This window comes from Eurosta solidaginis, chromosome 4 (genome assembly GCF_040869045.1).
Source record: "Eurosta solidaginis isolate ZX-2024a chromosome 4, ASM4086904v1, whole genome shotgun sequence".
Taxonomy (NCBI): Eukaryota; Metazoa; Arthropoda; class Insecta; order Diptera; family Tephritidae; genus Eurosta; species Eurosta solidaginis.
This window is the reverse complement of record NC_090322.1, coordinates 47,594,249-47,615,123: the sequence shown is the minus strand read 5'-3', so window position 1 is coordinate 47,615,123 and position 20,875 is coordinate 47,594,249. Positions and strand designations below refer to the sequence as shown.

At 35.5% G+C, this 20,875-nt stretch overlaps 1 protein-coding gene across 5 annotated transcripts in view; it reads left to right on the top strand.

Annotated features, from left to right (window-relative positions):
• Positions 1-20,875, top strand: part of spri (sprint) — a 1,202,745-nt gene that overhangs the window by 99,685 nt on the left and 1,082,185 nt on the right. The window contains exon 1 of one of the 5 annotated variants that reach the window (XM_067781448.1): positions 7,144-7,352. The exons of 1 other annotated variant lie outside the window; for it this stretch is intronic. The gene's annotated coding sequence lies outside the window, so the exon portion shown is untranslated. Of the gene's footprint in view, positions 1-7,143; positions 7,700-20,875 lie in introns of those variants that run through there. 3 more of the 5 variants (XM_067781447.1, XM_067781446.1, XM_067781445.1) reach the window with 3 other exon arrangements.

Here is a 20,875-nt window from a genome sequence, read left to right as displayed (position 1 = left end):
ACCTCCGAAGAGATCTAAGGCCGAGCTTCTCTTCCAATTTGCGTCGTGCTCCTCTTGATTTTCCCTACAATTGGCCGTACATTGTATCTTCCTACATTTCCGACCCCACAATTGTGACGGTGAATTTAAGATCTCCAAAGAAAGCAGGCACGGGATCAGGATGTCCGTTCGTTCAATGACAGAAGTCGCTAAACGCCAATAGCCGTACATCTTGAGCTATAAAGTTCGCATTTTAAAGCAAAATTTTCCTGTCACTCTGTATCTGTAGCTTGTGGCACTCACTAGTTACACCCTGTGTTCGCTTTGCGTAAAATTTGCTTTTAGTTTATATTCTTATCTCAATGAGGTATTCAGAGCACTGATTCCAAGAAGAAAATTTTAATGTGGGCTACATATCTCTTTCTGCGAGATACAATTGAATCCTCGGTTTATTAAATTTTTTAATGAAATTCTATAAATTTTCCAGAAAGAAATATGTTTATATCCATTATCCGTGTATTTCTCTAAGTGCCGTTTCCACTATCTCCAGTTAAGTTAGATTTTACCAGGCATGCTTAACCAACGAACCGATATCATTTCGTTACGATAGTTAACGTTAATAAACGAAACAAAGTCATTTCATTTCGTTTTTTAACGTTAAGAACGTCAAATTAACGAAATGATTCTGTTTCGTTTTCTGCCATATCAAAACGAAATCAAATCGTTTATGTTGATTATTAATTTCAAACCATGCTGGCAAAGCTGATTGATGACGGAGTCATTAAAGATGAAAGCATTAGCCAAGCTGATTGCAACTTTTCTCATGAATTTTGACAGTACGAACATTTCTCAGAGTATTTTTGACATTACCATCGACGAATTACACAAACAAATTACATGGAGTTTGTGTGTGTATGTCCGCTCGCTGTTACCACCTTACGGCTTCACCATGGCTATAGCATTGCCAGCACAATTCAAACATAAAGTATCACGTTTTTGTTAACGTTTTTAACGACAACGAAAGCTTATCGTTTCGGTTAAAAACGAGATACAATTTATCTTGATAATTTTTTTATCGATAATATTTCGAAGTGTTTCAACGGAAACGGTGGAAATTTTTTGATAAACGATTAGCTTAACGTTAAGGTGCATCCCTGGATTTTACCTAGAGGATAGCAATCTATAATATAGCTTCATATTACATCTTTGTTTCTTACCAAACACAGGGTGACACACACCCGATTAAATGATAATTGTGAATATTTTGTAGAACAAAACGGAAAAATCTATTGTGAATACACGATAATTAGCCAAACAGCTGACGTTTGTTTACATTTTTTGCTTGCACTTGACTCAGACGCGAAGCTTCAGTTAGCATGGAGAAAATTTCGATAACTTATAAATAAGTGATTATCTGAAGATGGTGAAAACGGCCATTAACAATCCGATAGATTGTGGCGTCTGGCCATACGAGAAGGCTTTATTTTCGTGAAAAGCTTTATTGACTTTTTAAATTTAGAGGCGATCTTTATATTAATTCGGAAATCGATATTTTTTTCTTTTTATAAAAAATAAATGTAAGGCGCGATAACCTCCGGTAAGATATAAGGCCGAGCTTCTCTTCCAATTTGCGTCGTGCTCCTCTTGATTTTCCCTACAAATTGGCCGGACGGGACCTACATGATTTTATGCCGACTCCGAACGGCATCTGCAAGGCAGATGAGTTTTCCCTGAGAGCTTTTCATGGTAGAAATACACCCGGAGCGCTTGCCAAACACTGCCGAGCGGCGACCCCGCTTAGAAAAATTTTCTTCTAATTGAAAAACCTATTTTCTAAAATTTTGATGTTGCTTTGCCTGGGGTTTGAACCCAGGGCATCCGGTGTGGTTGGCGGAGCACGCTACCATCACACCACGGTGGCCGCCGTTTTCTTTTTATTTTATCTTTTTTTTTGTACCAAAGTTGATTACCTCACGTTGTCGTCTGGCTAGACGAACATATTTTTAAGCCTATAAGGCCTCATAGTTCGTATTCATTTCAAAATTTATCAATAAAAATTCAAACTTATTTCTGAAAACTTATTTAAATTAAAATTAAAATATTTGTGGATAAAGTTCAAAGTGTCAAATTTCGTCTGGCCAGACGACAACGCTGTGTTGAATTTATTCACCGCTAATCGTAGGGTTAAACAAAAAGTGCTCTCAGAGAGAAAAACTGTGAAGATTCCCCCCTGAAATGTTGTTAGTGGTCTTTTGTTGAACCGCACCAATTGGAAGCCCCTCTCAATAAAACCTCTCAGCATATGTACATACCCAAACATACATTCACAAGTATGCGCAAATATAAACGTCAGTCTAATACCCAATACAATTCAACCCCGTCCGTCGCATAATAGCGACTGCAGATTTAGTTAGTTAGCAATGAAAAATTAATAAAAGAAAAGCTTAAAATGCAGTTAGTTGCATATTGCAACTAAAAGCGAGAAAAAATTGTTACTTAACATTTCGGATTTATGCAAATCAATGGGATCAGAGGTGATAATTTATAGCCGATGGCTGAATGACTCTTGCTGCCGAATTGGGTGCCACTTGGTGACTTGGAACGTTTTGTACCAAACAACCAAATTGGTAATTCATATTTTCGGGTATGAGTTTGTCAGTAAATATGGTAATGTTGAAAGAGATGGAGATAAAACGAATGTGGGTATGAATGAGACTATGAAATACCATAAATACAATTGGCTTAAAGTATAACCGCGGCAGGTATGCCAGTCATAATAGGCCTAGAAAATGCAATGTGGTCATATTAAATCGCTCCGAGATGGTCGGGATTGTACCGTAATGGTGCTTTTACCGGAACGTACCGGATCTATATCCGGCAAAGAACCATCAAAACCTTCGGGGAGTGTCTTAATCGCTACAACAATAACGAAAAACCCGCTTTCGAAACGTTTCAATACCTAATAGGAAAGCAAAAGTGGCAGGCGCAGTTTTCACTACACACATAAGCCACTCAAAACTCTACTTCCGATTATAGAAAACGATGATGGAAACGCTTCCGATGGACGCGTAGCAAAGTGAGGGAATGCGTGTTGTGAAATAGCTTTCTGATCAAATTATAGGCGCACTTGAAAGCCCAGGCATCATAGATCTGAGATATTGATCAGACTTTGGCCCTGCGTTATCTACTGCATATTCTTGCCACTTTCCTGGATATCGAAGAAGCGCTCAACAATGTTTTGTCAGTGGCTACTTAGCAGCAGAAATTGTTCAGCCTAATGTAGATGAGCCGCGGTTTTGAAAGGTAACGGCCTAACAACATTTGTAAGCGGCAAACGCATAAATACCCAGTGAAGTGTTATGTAAGTATGCCTGGTTCCATCAGGTGATCCGAATAATGAGGACTAGCTGGCAACTTAAGCAAAATGGGAGCTGATCTTTTCACGAGGCAATACAAAACATCTGAAATCAAGTCAGACCTGTATAATGTGATTAGTTAGCTTGGAAGTAAAGTTGACGAAAATCTGTAATCTAAGCTTAATTTATAAAAACATAGCGTAGATGCTGTATGGTCTAACCAATTCCCTTCTATGGGAGCGTGCCAATTCTCTTCTATGGACTGTCGAAAATATGAAAAACGCGCCGATATTAATTCTGCTTGAAATCGGTGGAGCCCTCATGACATTGGCTGCAATGATAAATCTGTAAGTTGTTGATGTATTTGGCAGTATGTCCCAAGTCCGTTGTATAAATATGCGATCTACAGAAGAGATCTCACCAGCTTGGATTTCATCTCTAACACGAAAGACTACCTTATACCCGATACTGTCCCATTTCCTAGCTTCACCACTTATATTCTATGATAGAGTCATTTGTATGGGTAACTCATCTGAAGCAGTGGCTTGGCGAGTCTTTTTTTACGATATCGTGCACTTCGATTTTTCTGTGATCTGGAATTCAGCAGAGAACAATATTTACAGGGTATATTTACATCACTTTTGATTCAAATTCCTCCAAGTCAGTCGTGCTTTTGACAAAACTATTGTTGAGGATTTTTAGAAGTGTATCGGTGTTGACAAAAACCGTTACGGCGGTTGCTGGAACTGCATAATCATACAGCTTTCAATAGCCGATGTCCTCACTGGGAAATACTGCACAAGCTCGACAGTAATTTTTGACTGCCTGATCACATTCGAGCCTAGTTGCGCTGCAAATCCCCTTACATTTTTGAGCCGTCTGTATATTTTGTATCCTACTTCTCATGCCTAGGCATTCCACCATTCCTTCCTCGAAAAGTTCTTTATATACGAGCCTGAAAATCACAAACTGACGATATAGGGTCAGTTTTGATACCAATTATTTGTCCCCTGCTAATGAGACAAAGTGAAGTCCAAAATATGATTAGCTCATCCTGATGAGAGGTGCTTACTGTGCCTGCTATTCCAATATCCACTTCGTTGCTCTTCTTGTCTAATGCCTTTCACCAAACTACAGCGCCGCAAGCTAATACCGACCGAAAGACTGTATTAACATAGGTGATATACTACGAAGTTCCCAGTTCTTCCTAAAGGTAATTTTGTAGTCATCCAATGAAAAGAAAATTTTAATTGTTAAAGATCAGAACGAAATGCCGAATAGATAGCTCCTGCAAAAATCTTACAATCTTCGACATCAGTTGCTGGGTGCTCTAATGAAGCACTCAACTTTTAGTCATAACTCTATCACAAACCTCTTGAGCGTTATAAGCATAACGCCCCTAGGACTACAGAGTCGGTAAGCACCTTTGTCAAATCAAACACGGAGAATGCCATTGGTAGATTTAAAGTACTATTTTTCGCTATAGGGAATTGGAAGAAAATTTTGAACTAGTTGGGGCAACGCGTTCACTTTGGCTCAAACTTAATAGGGGTATTGTAATAGGCTTATTTTACATCTGTAGAGTGTTTCCATATGCCACAAACCACCTATTAAACTGTTAAGTAGAACTATACTTTTTGCAGCAGGCTCTCAACAGTCTAGCCCTGTTGAAACAGCCAGTTCCCTATGATTTTGGTCTAAGGAATCCTTTTCCCTGGTGGTCATTTTACATACAGAACCTTTGCTCAAAGTTATCTGGACGACAATAGGTTAGGTTAAGTTCAAGTGGCTGCCGTCCGCAACAGAGCGGCACACCTAGACATTTATAGGCACATTGTAAATCCACACGGATTTGTTCCGACTCTCCTAATCAAACCACTTCGCTGAGTTTGTGAAGCTAACTAAGCATCCTGTATTGGCCTCAGCTATATCAGTGAGATCTTCGAGAAACATATTGCCCATAAGACGTTGCCTTCTTCTACCGAGCGATGGACATTCGCACAGTAGATGCCTATCAGTTTCAGGCTCTCCTTCGTTGCCGCAGCTTCTACAATAATCATTACATGCAGCGCCAATCCTTTCCGCATGCGGTCCAATACAAACGTGACCAGTTAGAAGACGCACAACTAAGGAAAGTTTCCTCTTACCGAGGGTGAGAAGCACACGCGATCTCTTCTCATTCCATTCCGACCATGTGAGTTTTGCCATGTGGCATATATCATGGTGCTTCCACCTGGCTCCCGCTTCCATCAGTGGAGCGTTCTTTATCTTCAGCTTGCAGGTGGAGAGCGGCATGCCCAACCTTTTCTTGGACGTCCATACTTCTTATCATAAAGCCACTATAAAGCCTAGAGTCAGATATCAAGATCAAAACCCCAACTGATCTCCTCTGTATTGAGATTATTGAGGGCGCCCTCAAGGACGGGCAAGCCTGTCAGGTTGTGCAGCTTGTAACTCACAAATTTCGCCTCTGCGTTCACTATAAGACGATATCCAATGCAACCCAAAACACTTTTTCCGACATACACGTATTCGAACATACTCGATTGTATGATTGTGAGCCCTTAAGCCAGACATATTTATTCACTGTCATCCAAACCACAATAAACAGTCATTACCGACGACAAAGTATCACTTATCAGCTAATAAAGTGTTGTGAGAAGTCGTCGAAAGGTCAGTAAAGTAAATATCATAAGGGCTGACGATTTAATTTGTTGTTTTTTTTCCATTTTTTTCTCTTCTTCAACTTTCCATTTATTTGATAGAGATACACATAAATATTTCAATACATACATAGATACATACATCATATGATCTGTGTGTCTATATCACTTTATGTAAGACAATACGATCAGTTGCGTTACTCTCTGCGATCTTTATTATTATTTGTTCTTGAATACTCACAAAAATTGCTGACATAACTCACCATATGGTTTTGAGGTTTTATATGTTTGTTTTTTGTGTTTTTTTTTTTTGCTATTCACATATACTATCGCTTATTATTTGTTTTGTTGTCGGCAAACAATTGTGGCATGCAACATGTGCAAATAAACGACTGACAAGCAGATTGAGTGCGTATGTGTGAGTATGACAACGTGCAGTCTACCTTAATATAAATGTGGTTCGGTAGGCGGAAATCAAATGGATCACTCAGAGTATGAAACAAGTTCACCACGACTAAAATTTGAGTGAGTATGAGTAGTTTTGAGTGGGTGAAGTCTGGTAGAGGTTGGGAAAGTGGATCTTTCACTCCTACTTAGGTTGATCAGATAAGAAAATGATTCGTTGAGGACCACTATGAAGTGATTTGGTTAGGCGAATGTGCCGCCATCCGGCACTCACTGAGAGTACTCACAATGGACAAAAATGTCTCCGAGTGGAAGTTTAGGAAACTCCCAAGCACGCCCTCTTAACCTTACCTTTGCTATATTCTAGTCTAATATTTTTAACTGTGTTCTTTGATTACGCATACAAACATACATATTCGTAGAGTATCATTTATTATAAATCCCTCCGTACTTAATACACCCTATACCGGCTTATTTACCGGCTTTCATTGTCGATAAGCAGTAAACAATCTAAACTTTTTGTTTGCGATAATAAGAGCTCTGCTGAGTGAGTTTAGTTTAAAGAATGAGTGACAAAATAAAATAAAGTTGTCCACTAAGATTTTTTGTCTGCTCTGTACGCGATCATTCAACTCTCTCTGGTGAGTTACCATGGCGCTCGCTGACTGAGGTGACTCAAGTTGGCTCAACTTCGCATTGGGGCTGGCCGTTGATGTTGTTTGAAGGCGCTGTTGGCAACTTTGCAAAATTGGTATATTTAGTCGATCGCGACTTCAGCTTCAATGCGCGCGTAATTGTGTCGGTTGTTGGATTTCGAATTGTTCGATTTGCCTTAAAGCGAGTGTGTTTTGTGTGTGTCTTTTTTTATTTTGTTTATTAAGAAAAGTGCAAAGTGGAAAGGCGGCTTTTGATCTATTTTTTTTTTTGCAAAAAATGGCGGAAGAAAAATGTAAAAATAAGCTGAAAAAAATTATAATAATATTTAAAGGTTAAACAAGTTTTGTAAAATTTTAAAAAGCTTAGCAAAAAAAAAAATATTTAAAATCTTCATGTTTTTTTTTCAATTAAAAAAAAAAGGAATGTAAAGTTGGCAGAATAAAAAATTCAAGTGAAATACGATCTTATAGAAATCCAACTCATTGAATGAAAAAATTCAAAATTGCGAAGGTGATTCTTACAAATAAAGTTATCTATTTTTAAAGAAGAAAATCTTTCTAATAATAAAAAAAAAATCATAAAATCAAACACTACATTTCAAATACGAATTAATAAATCGTACAGCAAATATAGTTTCCGGTTTGTGTTTATAAAGAGAAAAAGAATATATAAACAACTAATATATGTGACCCGGTCTATGAAAGGTGGCTTATGACTCAAAAAAAATTACTACTACTAAGAAACTGAAGAAATGCATTGTTTATCTTTAACAGCTGTTTCTCGCAATTTCTTTTTTTAAGTCATAAGCAACCTTTTCATAGACCGGGTCACATATATAAATATATAAAAGAATCCCGAAAAGTAAGGAAACTAAAAAGAAAAAAATTCAATAAAAAAATAATTATTAGAAATATTTCAAAAATTTAAAAGTAAATCGAAAATTACATTCGAAATAGAAATTTATAAAAACCTTAAAAGAACACCAATTTTTAATTGAAAGGGTGTTTTGTTAATAACAAAAAAAAACAATTTTTTTTAATAGCATTCATAGCAAAGTTAATATTTTGAAAGAAACTAATTTTCGAAAAAACACTTAGAGAATTTACAAAGCAAAAGAAACTAAAACAAACAAAAAATCAAATGTAAACCCAAAAAAATTATAAAAGTTTTCAATAAATATAAAAATTCATGTTTCTAATTTAAAAAAAAAAAGATTTCAAGAAAGCAATTTCAAAGTTTTTGAATAAAAACATTAACAAAAAGTAAATTTTGAAAAACAAAATGAAATTAAAAACAACTTGAAGGAATTCTCTGAGAACTAAAACTTCAAAAATTTGAAACAAAAACTATAAAATAATTTAAAATAAAACTATACATTTAAAGAGAAAAAGTTTAGAGAAGGTAATTTTAAACTTCTAAAAAAAAAAAAAATAATAACAAAAAAAATTATTTTGACAAACACAGAAGGTGCATTTTTTGTAGTAAAAGGTTTTAGAAGAAACAACTTTCAAGGGACAAAAACGAAATTTGGAAAATTTTCAGAAAAAATTTTACGGAAAAAATTTAAGAATTTCAAGTAAATCTATCTATTTTAAAAGACGTAGTTTTGAATAACAATTTTTAAATTAAAAAAAGAATTAGTATAAAGTAAGTCTTGAAAACTATATATAAATTGTTTAAGAAAGTAAAAACAACTAAATACGCAGTACATATTTAAAAAAATTATTTGAAAATATAAATCATAACCGAACACGAATAAACGTATTTTAAAGCAATTACTCTAATTAAGCTAAGTATTTAAAAAGAAAAAAATCTCGAAAAAATGCAAATATTTGAAAATTTGCAAACAAAAATTTTACAAAAAATTAATTTTTATAATTTTATGTAAATAAAAAAATATTATAAAAAAAATAATTTAAAAAAAATAAAAATAAAAATAAAAATAAAAACAATTAAAAGAAATAAAAACTAGCTTATCTACTAAAGCTAAATATTAAGAGGAAACTATTTTCGAAAACGTTAATATTAAAAAGAAATATAAAAATTTATTTATTATATTTAATTATTTTATTCAAATAAAAAATATTTTTGAACAATACAATAAAATTTAAAACAATTAAAAGCAAATAAAAGAAGAAAGTTGAAGTAAAGTTAAATTGGCGGCCACCGTCGTGTGATGGTAGGGTGCTGCGCCTACCACACCGTATGCCCTGGGTTCACACCCCGGGCAAAGCAACATCAAAATTTTAGAAAAAAGGTTTTTCAATTAGAAGAAAATTTTTCTAAGCGGGGTCGCCGCTCGGCAGTGTTTGGCAAGCGCTCCGGGTGTATTTCTACCATGAAAAGCTCTCAGGGAAAACTCATCTGCCTTGCAGATGCCGTTCGGAGTCGGCACAAAACATGTAGGTCCCGTCCGGCCAATTTGTAGGGAATATCAAGAGTAGCACGACGCAAATTGGAAGAGAAGCTCGGCTCTAGATCTCTTCGGAGGTTATCGCGCCTTACATTTATTTTTTCATTTCCATTTCAAAATAATAAGTTTAGAAAAAATTATTTCAGATTTCTAAAATATTCAATAAAGTTACTTATTTTTATGAAGACAGCTTGAAAAAAAATGTATAAAAAACATTGAAAATGTGTACAAAATAAACAAGTAAAAACAAAAATCCCTTGAAGTTTTTCAAAAATCGTGAGCCACAAGAAAAATTTCGTAAATGTTATACTCCTACAAGTGTTTCGCCTTTAACCAGTCGAATATTTAATTTCCATTTTATTTATTGCTTTTATTTTCCTTCTTCGATTGTTCATTATGCTGCGCGTATAGCAGCCATAGTCGCAGCCGCCATCCCATATTCCAAGTTCAAGTTCAACTTATGTGGCCGCCACAAATAGTTAAAGCGCGCAACATCAAACTTTTTTGTTTCTTTTTATTACACCGGTGTAAGTGAAAATACACATATACATACAATGTACGTGAATTTGCATTTGCAGCTAGATAGTCTTCTTGCAACTAGTGTTGCATGTTAGGGCTGTGTGCTTCTGTGCCGCCGCAAAAGAGATGTGAGTCTTTCCGGATGCATGCCATGCACCCGAACGCTTACTTATTAACGCGCTCTTTTCATCACTCATATTACATACAAACAACAATATATACATACATACATTTATACATAAATATTTCTTTGCATGCCTTTAGAAACGAGCCTTCCCTATTTGTAGCTTCAAAGTGTTATTTCATGTTGTTGTTTATTCGTGTTTTATGTGTCGGAATTTAATTATGCAAAAAATGTGCTTCGACTGCAAGTATCTGTGAGATATGAAATCGTAAAGAAGTGAGTTTATGTGTAATGTATCTACATACCATATAAATATACACAAACACATCAACAGATATGATGTAAGTGTAGTGTGTGTGGATATTAAAGTGCTAAATGCGATTGAAAGTGCTAAAAGAAGCAGAACTATTTGTGGTCTAAAAGAGTTGACCACCGCTTACATAGCAATACGCCTTTTAAATTAATTAGCACTTACTAAACGCATAGTACACGTCTCCAAGTAGGATATGTAGCAGCGCGCACATACACAGCCACGCTCACCTGATAAAATGCTTGTTCTTGTTCGTTCCTTTTGTGGATTCTGTTTGGCACTGTTGTTGTCATATCTCTTTCCACATTTTTGGACGGGTTATTGAAGTCGACCTCGGTTTCAAACGGTTTTTCGCGGAGAACTTTTGAACGGGTAGAAAAACTTAGCACCCGTGTTGGTATTCTTAATGCTGGAATAACTACGCGTCCTCAGATACCCTAATTCAAGACTTTTGTATAATTTTCTGTAGGATCCATATAGGGCACTACATTTTCATAGTAAATTCGTTCAAAAAAATTTACCATCACAGCAACCCATATCTGATATCCCGCTCCTTTTTTTGTTTCCCTGCGTCGCTTTTACGGCAGCAACCCGGTAATTTTGACACTTCGTTCAGTGTCAAACTCATGTTCCACGCAGGTTCCACTGGGTTCCACGCTAATTTGACACTGACCGAAATGTCAAACTGCAGTGTGTAAGAAAGAGAAAGGAATTATTTCCTTCTCATACATATCATACTTGTAAACCTGTACTATGACGAAACGAAAGAAAATACGCTGCCGACAGGGTTGCATAATGAGCGATCGTCACAAGAAGAGTGTGCGAACGCTACCATGAGTTGAAAAGGAAAGCGGGGCGCTTTTACAAGAAGAAAAAAGCAGACACTTAAAGGTGTGAGTGCGAGGAGCTTGAGCTGCTGGCCACCTGAAATAACGTGTGTAAATCTTACGAGAGTGCTTAGATTATGGATGGAAGACTTCTCTGTCCTTCTAAATGGAGATAGTCATGTAAAGCGCAGGAATGATGAAGCCGAGCCCGTAATAGATGATGAGATGCCAGCTCTGCAAAAATATTATAAAAGAGCGTGAAATTACTCGCGAAAGCTGACGACATTGATTTCGTCGCCCAGAACACCCGCGTGGTAAGTTCTGCTCACTCCAAACTGGAAAAAGAAGCATAAAAGATAGGTTTGACAGTGAATGACGACAAAAGGAAGTACCTGCTGCCATCAAGCAAAGGGCCACCCAATTGGTGTCTTGGCAACTGCGCTACTGTTGGCAACCATAATTTCGAAATAGTAAAAGACTTCGTTTAACAACAACATCAACTTTGAAATCCAACAAAGAATCACTCTTGCTAATAAATGTTTCTATGTACCTTGTAAGCAATTGAAAATTAAAGACATCTCTCGGTAAACGAAGAACATGCTCTACAAATTACTTATCGTACCCGTCCTGTTTTATGGCTCAGAAGCATGGACCATGACAACATCAGATGAGGCGGCTCTGTAAGTGTTCAAGAGAAGTGAGAAAAGTTCTTCAAAAGATTTACGGACCTATAAATGATGAGCTTTAGAAGCTTTATGCTGACACCAATATAGTACAGCAAATTACAGCGGTTCCGCTAGCTAGGTGATGGTGTGCGAATGAAAAATTATTCCTCGACCAAAAAGTATTCTTATCAGAAGCCGCCTATGCAAGCAGTGAAAGAGGACGACTGCATCTGCGAGGCAGGAGCACGCTACCATCAACCACAGCTGCTGCCGCAATAGAATATCACACTGACGAATTTAGCCAAGACCATTTCTGAATTTGAATATAAATTTGTGGCCGTCATATAATTAAATTTAAATTGTACGTCAATATAATCTGTGAGTTGTTGGATGTTTTTTTTATTACAATATATCAAGAAGCTGATGCAAGTTATGGAAGTGATTAAATGTTTATGATTTTGGAGTAGCAATGAAACACTTTCTTATCTTTTAAACCATAATTTATGTCCCCTTACTCTTCTACTTGACATTTAAACGCATTAATTGCATTGAAAATAATTTTTGAGAAGCACACCCAGTAAGGTAATCAAACTTACTGACTCACTTAACTGGCGCTTTACCGTAGAGACGTACTTTAACCAAATATAAATAATTGTGTATTTAATATTGTCTCGTGGATCGAAACGGGACAGCAATGCTGTATGAGATGACTATGAATGACAATGACTCTGCTGAAGAACTTTGGACGGGCCATCCCTCTATCATCTTTTCAAATACCTACGTTAACTTTTTAGATCATTGTTTTTGTGGACGAGTCACGTCTTTCCTAATTGAAATAGGTCATTGACTCCTATTCGAAACAATCGCAAGAGTGCAATCAGAAAATGTTCTGATATGAGTGCTCGTTGAAGCTCTTGTTCATTTCCAGTTGTTGATAAACTCATTTACAGTTAAAATGAGAAATAGTCGAATTGATAAGCTGATTACCTAATTGCTCATAGCTGAATTCTGGGTAAACCACCTGGCAAAATGGGTTGATGTCTTGATATTATAAATTTTTTTTGCGAAGCAGCTCGAAAATTTTATTAATGTAGTATATATGTACATACAGCAGCAAACAGAAGAATTGAGTTGGGTATTTTTTTTAAAGTTCGTCAATTGAATTCTTACTTTTTTATTTTCGATATTTTAAGAAAAATCTTTTAGGAATTTCGTAACTTAAACTAGATCACCCAATCTCAAAAACAATTTCGAAAAATTCGGAAACTCGAAAAAATTCTACAAAAAGTTTTGAACTTGTATGAATTTTGATACTGAAATTATAAAAACCAATCTGAAAAACGTTTTCGAAAAATTCGGAAATTCGAGAAAAGTTCACGAAAAAAATGTAAACTTTGTATATAGAACAAGTAAGGAAGGCTAAGTTCGGGTATAACCGAACATTCCATACTCAGCTGAGAGCTTTGGAGACAAAATTTTCTTCTTCATTGTTACATTCAAATGCTAATGCTAGAAAGTGGAGCAACTGGCCTTTACTATCTTTCTTCAGCTATAAATTCATTTTGTTTGAATATTTTTTTTTTAAATATGAAAATTTGGTTAAATTTTAACGCATTTTTTTATATTTTTTTTTTAAATCACCCCTGAAATATTTTCGAAGCGCTCTTAATTATGAGTCCGATAAGGGTCCGAAATTGTAGACAAAGGGTGACGTTTTTTGGAACGATTTTCCCTCGTCCTTTGTCAAATAAGAGAAAATCACCATGTCGGAAAATGAACCTAGGGTAACACTGTAATGCGTTTGTATGACATGGGTATCAAATGAAAGGTATTAAATTATTTTAAAAAGAAGTGGGCCTTAGTTCTATAGGTGAAAGTCTTTTCGAGATATCGCAATAAAGGTGGACCAGGGGTGACTCTAGAATGTGTTTGTACGGCATGGGTATCAAATTAAAGGTATTAATAAGGGTTTTAAAAGGGAGTTGTTGCTGTTGTTGCAGCAGTTATTCGCCCCATCCAGTAGGTGCGACCGATCAAAAATTGTCATCAATATCCTCTACCGGGAGTCCAAGGAAACTTGCTGTTTCAACAGGGGTGGACCATAATGAGAGGGGTGTTAGAGGCGTTGGTTCCACATTACAATTAAAGAGATGGTTGATGTCATGTGGGGACACATTGCAAGCGGTGCATACATTTTGTATGTCGGGGTTGATTCTGGATAGGTAAGAGTTTAACCTGTTACAGTATCCAGATCGAAGTTGAGCAAGAGTGACTCGCGTTTCGCTGGGGAGTATGCGTTCCTCTTCCGCAAGTTTTGGGTACTGTTCTTTGAGTACTGGATTCACCGGGCAATTCCCGGCATAAAGGTCCGACGCCTGTTTGAGGAGTTCACTGAGGACCTGCATGTGTTTTTTGGCTTCATACGGCTGAGTTCTCAGGACCCGTATTTCCTCATAATGCTTACGGAGATGACTCCTTAAGCCGCTGAGCGGTGTTGGCTCATCAATCAGATGTCTGTTGGGATGCCCAAGTTTCTGGGTATTCAACAGGAACTGTTTGGTTAGCATCTCATTTCTCTCCCTGATGGGGAGTATTCTCGCCTCATTATGTAGATGGTGTTCTGGGGACATAAGAAGACAGCCCGTGGCGGTTCTTAGAGTAGTATTTCGGCAGGTCTGTAGCTTCTTCCAGTGAGTAGTTTTTAGGCTTGGCGACCATATAGGGGACGCGTAGCATGCAATCGGTCGGCCAATTGCTTTGTAAGTGGTAATGAGCGTTTTTTTGTCTTTTCTACAAGTATTGCGAGCAAGAGACTTGAGGATTTGATTACGGCTATTAATTTTCGCTACAATTGCGGCTGCATGCTCACCTAATTGTAGATCCTGATCAAACGTCACACCCAAGATTTTCGGGTGTAGGACAGTCGGTAGCGTAGTTCCATCGACGTGGATATTGAAAATTGTCGACATTTGGGGAGTGGCCCTTAGTTGTATATGTGAAGGCGTTTTCGAGATATCGACCAAAATGTGGACCACGGTGACCCAGAACATCATCTGTCGGGTACCGCTAATTTATTTATATATGTCATACCACGAAGAGTATTCCTGCCATGATCCAAGGGCTTTTGATTTCACCCTGCAGAACTTTTTCATTTGCTTCTACTTAATATGGTAGGTGTCACACGCATTTTACAAAGTTTTTTCTAAAGTTATATTTTGCGTCAAAAAACCAATCCAATCACCATGTTTCATCCCTTTCTTCGTATTTGGTATAGAATTATGGCATTTTTTTTTTCATTTTTCGAAATTTTCGATAGCGAAAATGTGGGCGTGGTCATAGTGGGATTTCGCCCATTTTCATACCAAGATAAAGTGAGTTCAGATAAGTACGTGAATTAAGTTTAGTAAAGATATGTCGATTTCTGCTCAAGTTATCGTGTTAACGGCCGAGCGGAAGGACAGACGGTCGACTGTGTATAAAAACTGGGCGTGGCTTCAACCGATTTCGCCCATTTTCAAAGAAAACAGTTATCGTCTTAGAAGCTATGTCCTTATCAAATTTCACAAGGATTGCTAAATTTATGTTCGATTTATGGCATTGAAAGTATTCTAGACAAATTAAATGAAAAAGGGCGGAGCCACGCCCAATTTTTTTTTTTTTTTTTGTTGCACCATTCCATTACTGGAGTTGAATGTTGACATAATTTACTTATATACTATAAAGATATTCAATTTTGTATTAAAATTTGACTTAAAATTTTTAGATTTGATTATTTTTTTTTTAAAGTGAGCGTGTTCGTCATCCGATTTTGCAAATTTTAATTTAGAGCACATATTGTAATAGGGGTAACGTTCCTGCCAAATTTCATCTTGATATCTTCAACGACTGCCAAATGACAGCTTGCAAAACTTTAAAATTACCTTTTTTAAAAGTGGGCGGTGCCAAGCCCGTTGTCCAAACTTTTACTAATTTTCTATTCTGCGTCATAAGGTCAACCCACCCACCAATTTTCAGCACTTTATCCGTCTTTGGTAATGAATTATCGCACTTTTTCGGTTTTTCGAAATTTCCGATTTCGTTCATTTTAAATAGCGATCTGAGATGAGTGCCCAGGAACTTACATACCAAAATTCATTAATATACCTCAAAATTTACTCAAGTTATCGTGTTCACGGACAGACAGACGGACGGACGGACATTGCTAAATTATTTTCTTTTTTCGCCCAGATCATTTTGATATATAGAAGTATATATCTGTCTCGATTAGTTTATGCCGTTACGGGGTACCGTTATGCGAACAAAATTAATATACTTTGTGAGCTCTGCTCAGCTGAGTATAAAAACTTTAAACTTCCTTCGAATTTTGAGAGACCTATAATTTGTACCTTTTGAGACAAGAGAAGTCTTTGTAAATGGTAAGGTATATTGGAGATATATGTACATATGTAGAATGTAAATTCAGGCGTAGTGTGCGGTACTAGTATACTCGTACTGCTTGGAGTACTAAAGAGAGAGTAGTCACTACACTGTAGCATATTGTGGGAACAAGGTACGTGGTAGAGTTCATATGAGCGATTTTTCCCGCAACTCAGGGCAAACACGACAACTACATATAAATTAAAGTCTCTGAATATATACACAATTTTTATGCATGCAAGTGCATGAGGAGATATATACACTGCTGTTTTGTTGGAAACAATGAACAAGAGATATAATGACAAACATATTTAGGTATAAAAACAAAGCAGGTATGTAGGTATTCAGGTTTAAGTTAAATTTTTTTCTCTTTAGCATTTTGTTGGTTATAACATCTTTGTAAATTATTTGTTTGCATTTATATAAAATATTAACAAAGAGAAATTAAAAACAAGTAAGGACAGGACTGTCTTCGGCTGTGCCGAAGACTTCATACCTTTCATGAATGGGGCTGAACATTAATCTTATCCCGTTCGTAATCTCCAAATAATCGGATGTATAATATAAGAAATATATAGTGAACAGATGTACATACCTAAACGATTTTTAAGATGAATACAAAATAAAAAATGGCAAAAAACCCCTTATCTGAACGGTCGGTTTTATGGGATATATATTATATATAGCTCCGATCGAAATGATTTTTGCAGGAAATCTTCTGATATATTAGAATATATATCACCAAGTTTCACGTTTTTATATTGGAAACTAAGGGAGAAATGGCCAAAAATCTTTCTATCTGAACGATCAGTTTTATGGGATAGGTATATACTATATACATATAGCTCCGATCAAAGTGATTTTAATGAAATCTTCTATGATATATTAGAATAAATATCACAAAATTTAACGATTTTATATTGGAAATTAAGGGAGGAATTGTCAAAAATCTTTCTATCTGAACGATCGGTTGTATGTGATATATACTATACATAGCTCCGATCAAAGTGATTTTTTCAGAAAATCTTCTATGATATATTAGAATATATATCACAGAGTTTCACGTTTATACTTTCTAAATTGCGGCAGGAATTACCAAAATCGCCTTATCTGAACGATCGGTTTTATGGGAGATATATGTTATAGTGGTCCGATCCTACCGGATCCGACAAATGTCTAATATAATACAAAAATACATCCTTGTGCCAAATTTCATTGAGATATATCAAAATTTGGGGGACTAGTTTGCGTTCAAACAGACAGACGGACGGACGGTCAGATGGACGGACAGATGGGCATGGGTATATCAACTCAGTTCGTCGCCCTGATCAATTCGGTATACTTAATGGTGAGTCTATCTTCTATATTTCTCAACGGTACAAACATCGGACAAAGTTAGTATACCATTTCATGTTCATGAAAGGTATAAAAAGTTACTAAATTAAGTAAAATAAAATAAGATTAGATAAAATAGAAAATAACAAATAATAATAAAAAAAATTAATAAAAAAACTGAAAAAATATCAAATGAAATAAAAGAAAATAAAACAAAATAAAATAAAAAATAAAGTAAATAAAATAAAACCAAATAAAAAAAAAATAATACAAACTAAAAAAAATACAGTATAAAAAATTTAAATAAAATAAAATGAAATAAAATTAAATTAAATAAAACAATTTAAAATAAAATAATTAGAAAATAAAATAAAATAAATGAAAATAAAATAAATTAAAATGAAATAAAATAAAATAAAATAAAATAGAACAAAATAAAATAAAATGAAATGAAATAAAATAAAGTAAAAAATAAACAATAAAATTAAACAAAATAAAATAAAGCTAAACAAATTAAAGTAAAATAAAATAAAATTAATTTTTATTCCTCGAGTTTTCGTTGTTTTTTTTCAATTAATCAACGAATGGTTATCGGTATCTTATCAAAATGCTTTCTATTTGTTATCGAATTCTTAACAATTTCTTATTGTACTGTTATCGGAAATCCAACGATATGTTATCAAAACGTTATCGATTACTTACGGAAAAATTATCCATATGTTATCAAAGCTATATAAAATTTTTTTCGAAAGCTCATAGATGTGTTACCAATTTGTCGATTTTTCTAATAAAAAATGTATCGTTTGGTTAACGAAAAGATAGTGATTCCTTATCGGAGTATTAGAAAATTTGTATCGTAATGTTATCGATTTGTTAACAATGACTACTTGGTTTGATATGAAGCTTAATACCGATAAAACTTCAATATAAAATCGATGACACATATATAACCCCTTGATAAGAAACCGATAAGAATACAATAAGAAAACAGATTAAGCAGATAATAAATCCGAAACTAGACGATAATAATTCGCTGTCAATAATAAACCGATAATAAAACAACAACTTTTTAGTATCGGTTCTTACCGATAAGAAACCCACAAAGCTCTTCTTAAAAAGCCCAAAACTATTTCTGGTAAAGATACCTCTGTTGTGGTTTACATTCAACCCGTAGGCAGGCTCCAATTAACTTAAAAGCATTAGTTTCCTGGACGTAAACCTGCATTTTTAATGCTTACATATATAAGTTCACGAGTACTTGGTACTCACGCCTTTTTCTTTCTAAAGTATTGAAATAAAAAAAAAATTATTGCTGAAATTTAATAAAACTTGCCATTGCTATTTTCCTCTTTGCAGTTGTATCTTTTTTACTCTCACGTTATTGGGCTAAGCAACCATCTTGCCGTTTAACGAGGAGAATATTATTTGCGTCCATGCTGACCATGTCCCATCTGTCACTTCCGGAGGTCTTTTTATAGATGACACTGCCTGGGTATAGGTCGCCTAATGTTACTTCCACTCTTCTTCTTTGTTGTGCGAAGTGATCGCATTCGAAAAAGGTGTGGCATGCGTCGTTTATGAGCCCACAGTTAAAGCAATTCGGATTTTCTACCTTGCCCATCCTGTGGAGATATTCCCGGAAGTAGCCATGGCCACTTAATAACTGTGTCAGGTAGAAGTCGACCTCTCCATGTGGCCGTTTTAGCCATGGCTCCAGCTCGGGAATCAGTTACCTGGTCCACTTGCCTGCAGCACTGCAGCTCCATTGCTGTTGCCAGCGGTAAATGGATTCTTTTCGAGCCTATACGGCAGCAACATCTTTGCCTACTTCGCCTCGGAGGTGATAAATTGATTTCATCTCCTCAGCGAGAAGTTGTATTGGAATGGTTCTCGTAATAACAAGAACTGCAGCTGTATCTAACTCTTAAAAATTTAGATTATTATTTAAAAGAATTGGACAAAAGTGGCTCAAGCCGTCTGATATGGAGTTCTGGCATTATTCCCTTCATTCCCTCACGTTGTTTACTAATTGTTTATTTATATTGTTTTTTTTTTTTCTAAAATCGTCCGTAATTTGAGCGGCTGCTAAAGAGGACCGACCGGAACCAAATATTTTGCAAAAAAAAAAAAAATCGAGAAATAAGAAATGTGTTTGATTGTTTAAATTAAATATGTATGTATGTACATAGTTATTTGTAGATAACTGTGCTGAAATGCAAACAATCTCTATTTGAATTTTTTTGTTTTGTTTGTTTATGTTTATCAGCAAATGCGTGCAGATGTCGCGAAAATGACGCAATGTGAATAATGAACACGTTTTTGAGAATGGTTACACAAATTTGTTTAAACGTGAATATTTTAGAAATAGAAACGCGAATATTTAAGTGCTAGAAAACTTTCAACGAGAGCAGCATTCAGTTGATGTATGTATATTAGAAAGACTTTCCGCCATCGCTTGTCAAATTTGTTTGATGGCATTGTGCCATCTTCAGTGTAATTTTTCGTTCTTTTTCAACCTCTCTATCAACCCCAGGGTCTTTTATAGATCCTCTTGAGTTGTTGATTTCAGTCCTTTTATTCGAATTGTATTTGATCGCCCAGCTCTGTTCGGGGTCTCACAAATTGCTTGTTGGGTTGCATATTAAGCCTTTGTTTCTTCTTGAAATAGTAAAATAATATATTCATTGTCGTTTTCATTTCTCTTATGACTGCCACAACTCAATAATTTCAGTTTTTTTTTTTAAGTTTATTTATATGTTTGTATGAATGCATTCTCACAGCTGTTTCATTGTTTACTTCCAATTTACTCCATATGCGAATAAATAAATAATTAAATTCAGTCTCAGTCACACGTCAATTTCAATTGACAGTAAAATTAGCTTTGTTTATAGATATTTAAGTCTATATTCGTGCATAGATAATGGGTAATTCCACGTCACATCGACCAATCGAAATGAAATTGAGCCCCCTCTATTGGGTTGAATTTTAAATAAAACTTTTTCAGCACAACGAGCTCCTGAGTATTCAAAGTCTCATCGTACTTAGGTTGGGGTGGAACTGGCAAGTAAATCAAGACTCTTATAGACTGAATGTAGTCTTAATGTTACCAGAATTTGTTCCACCACCAAACGGAAAACCCCCAATTAGACACAAAGACTTAAGTATGTTATAGAATAACGCTGCCCTCTAGTCAGATACTAGAAGTT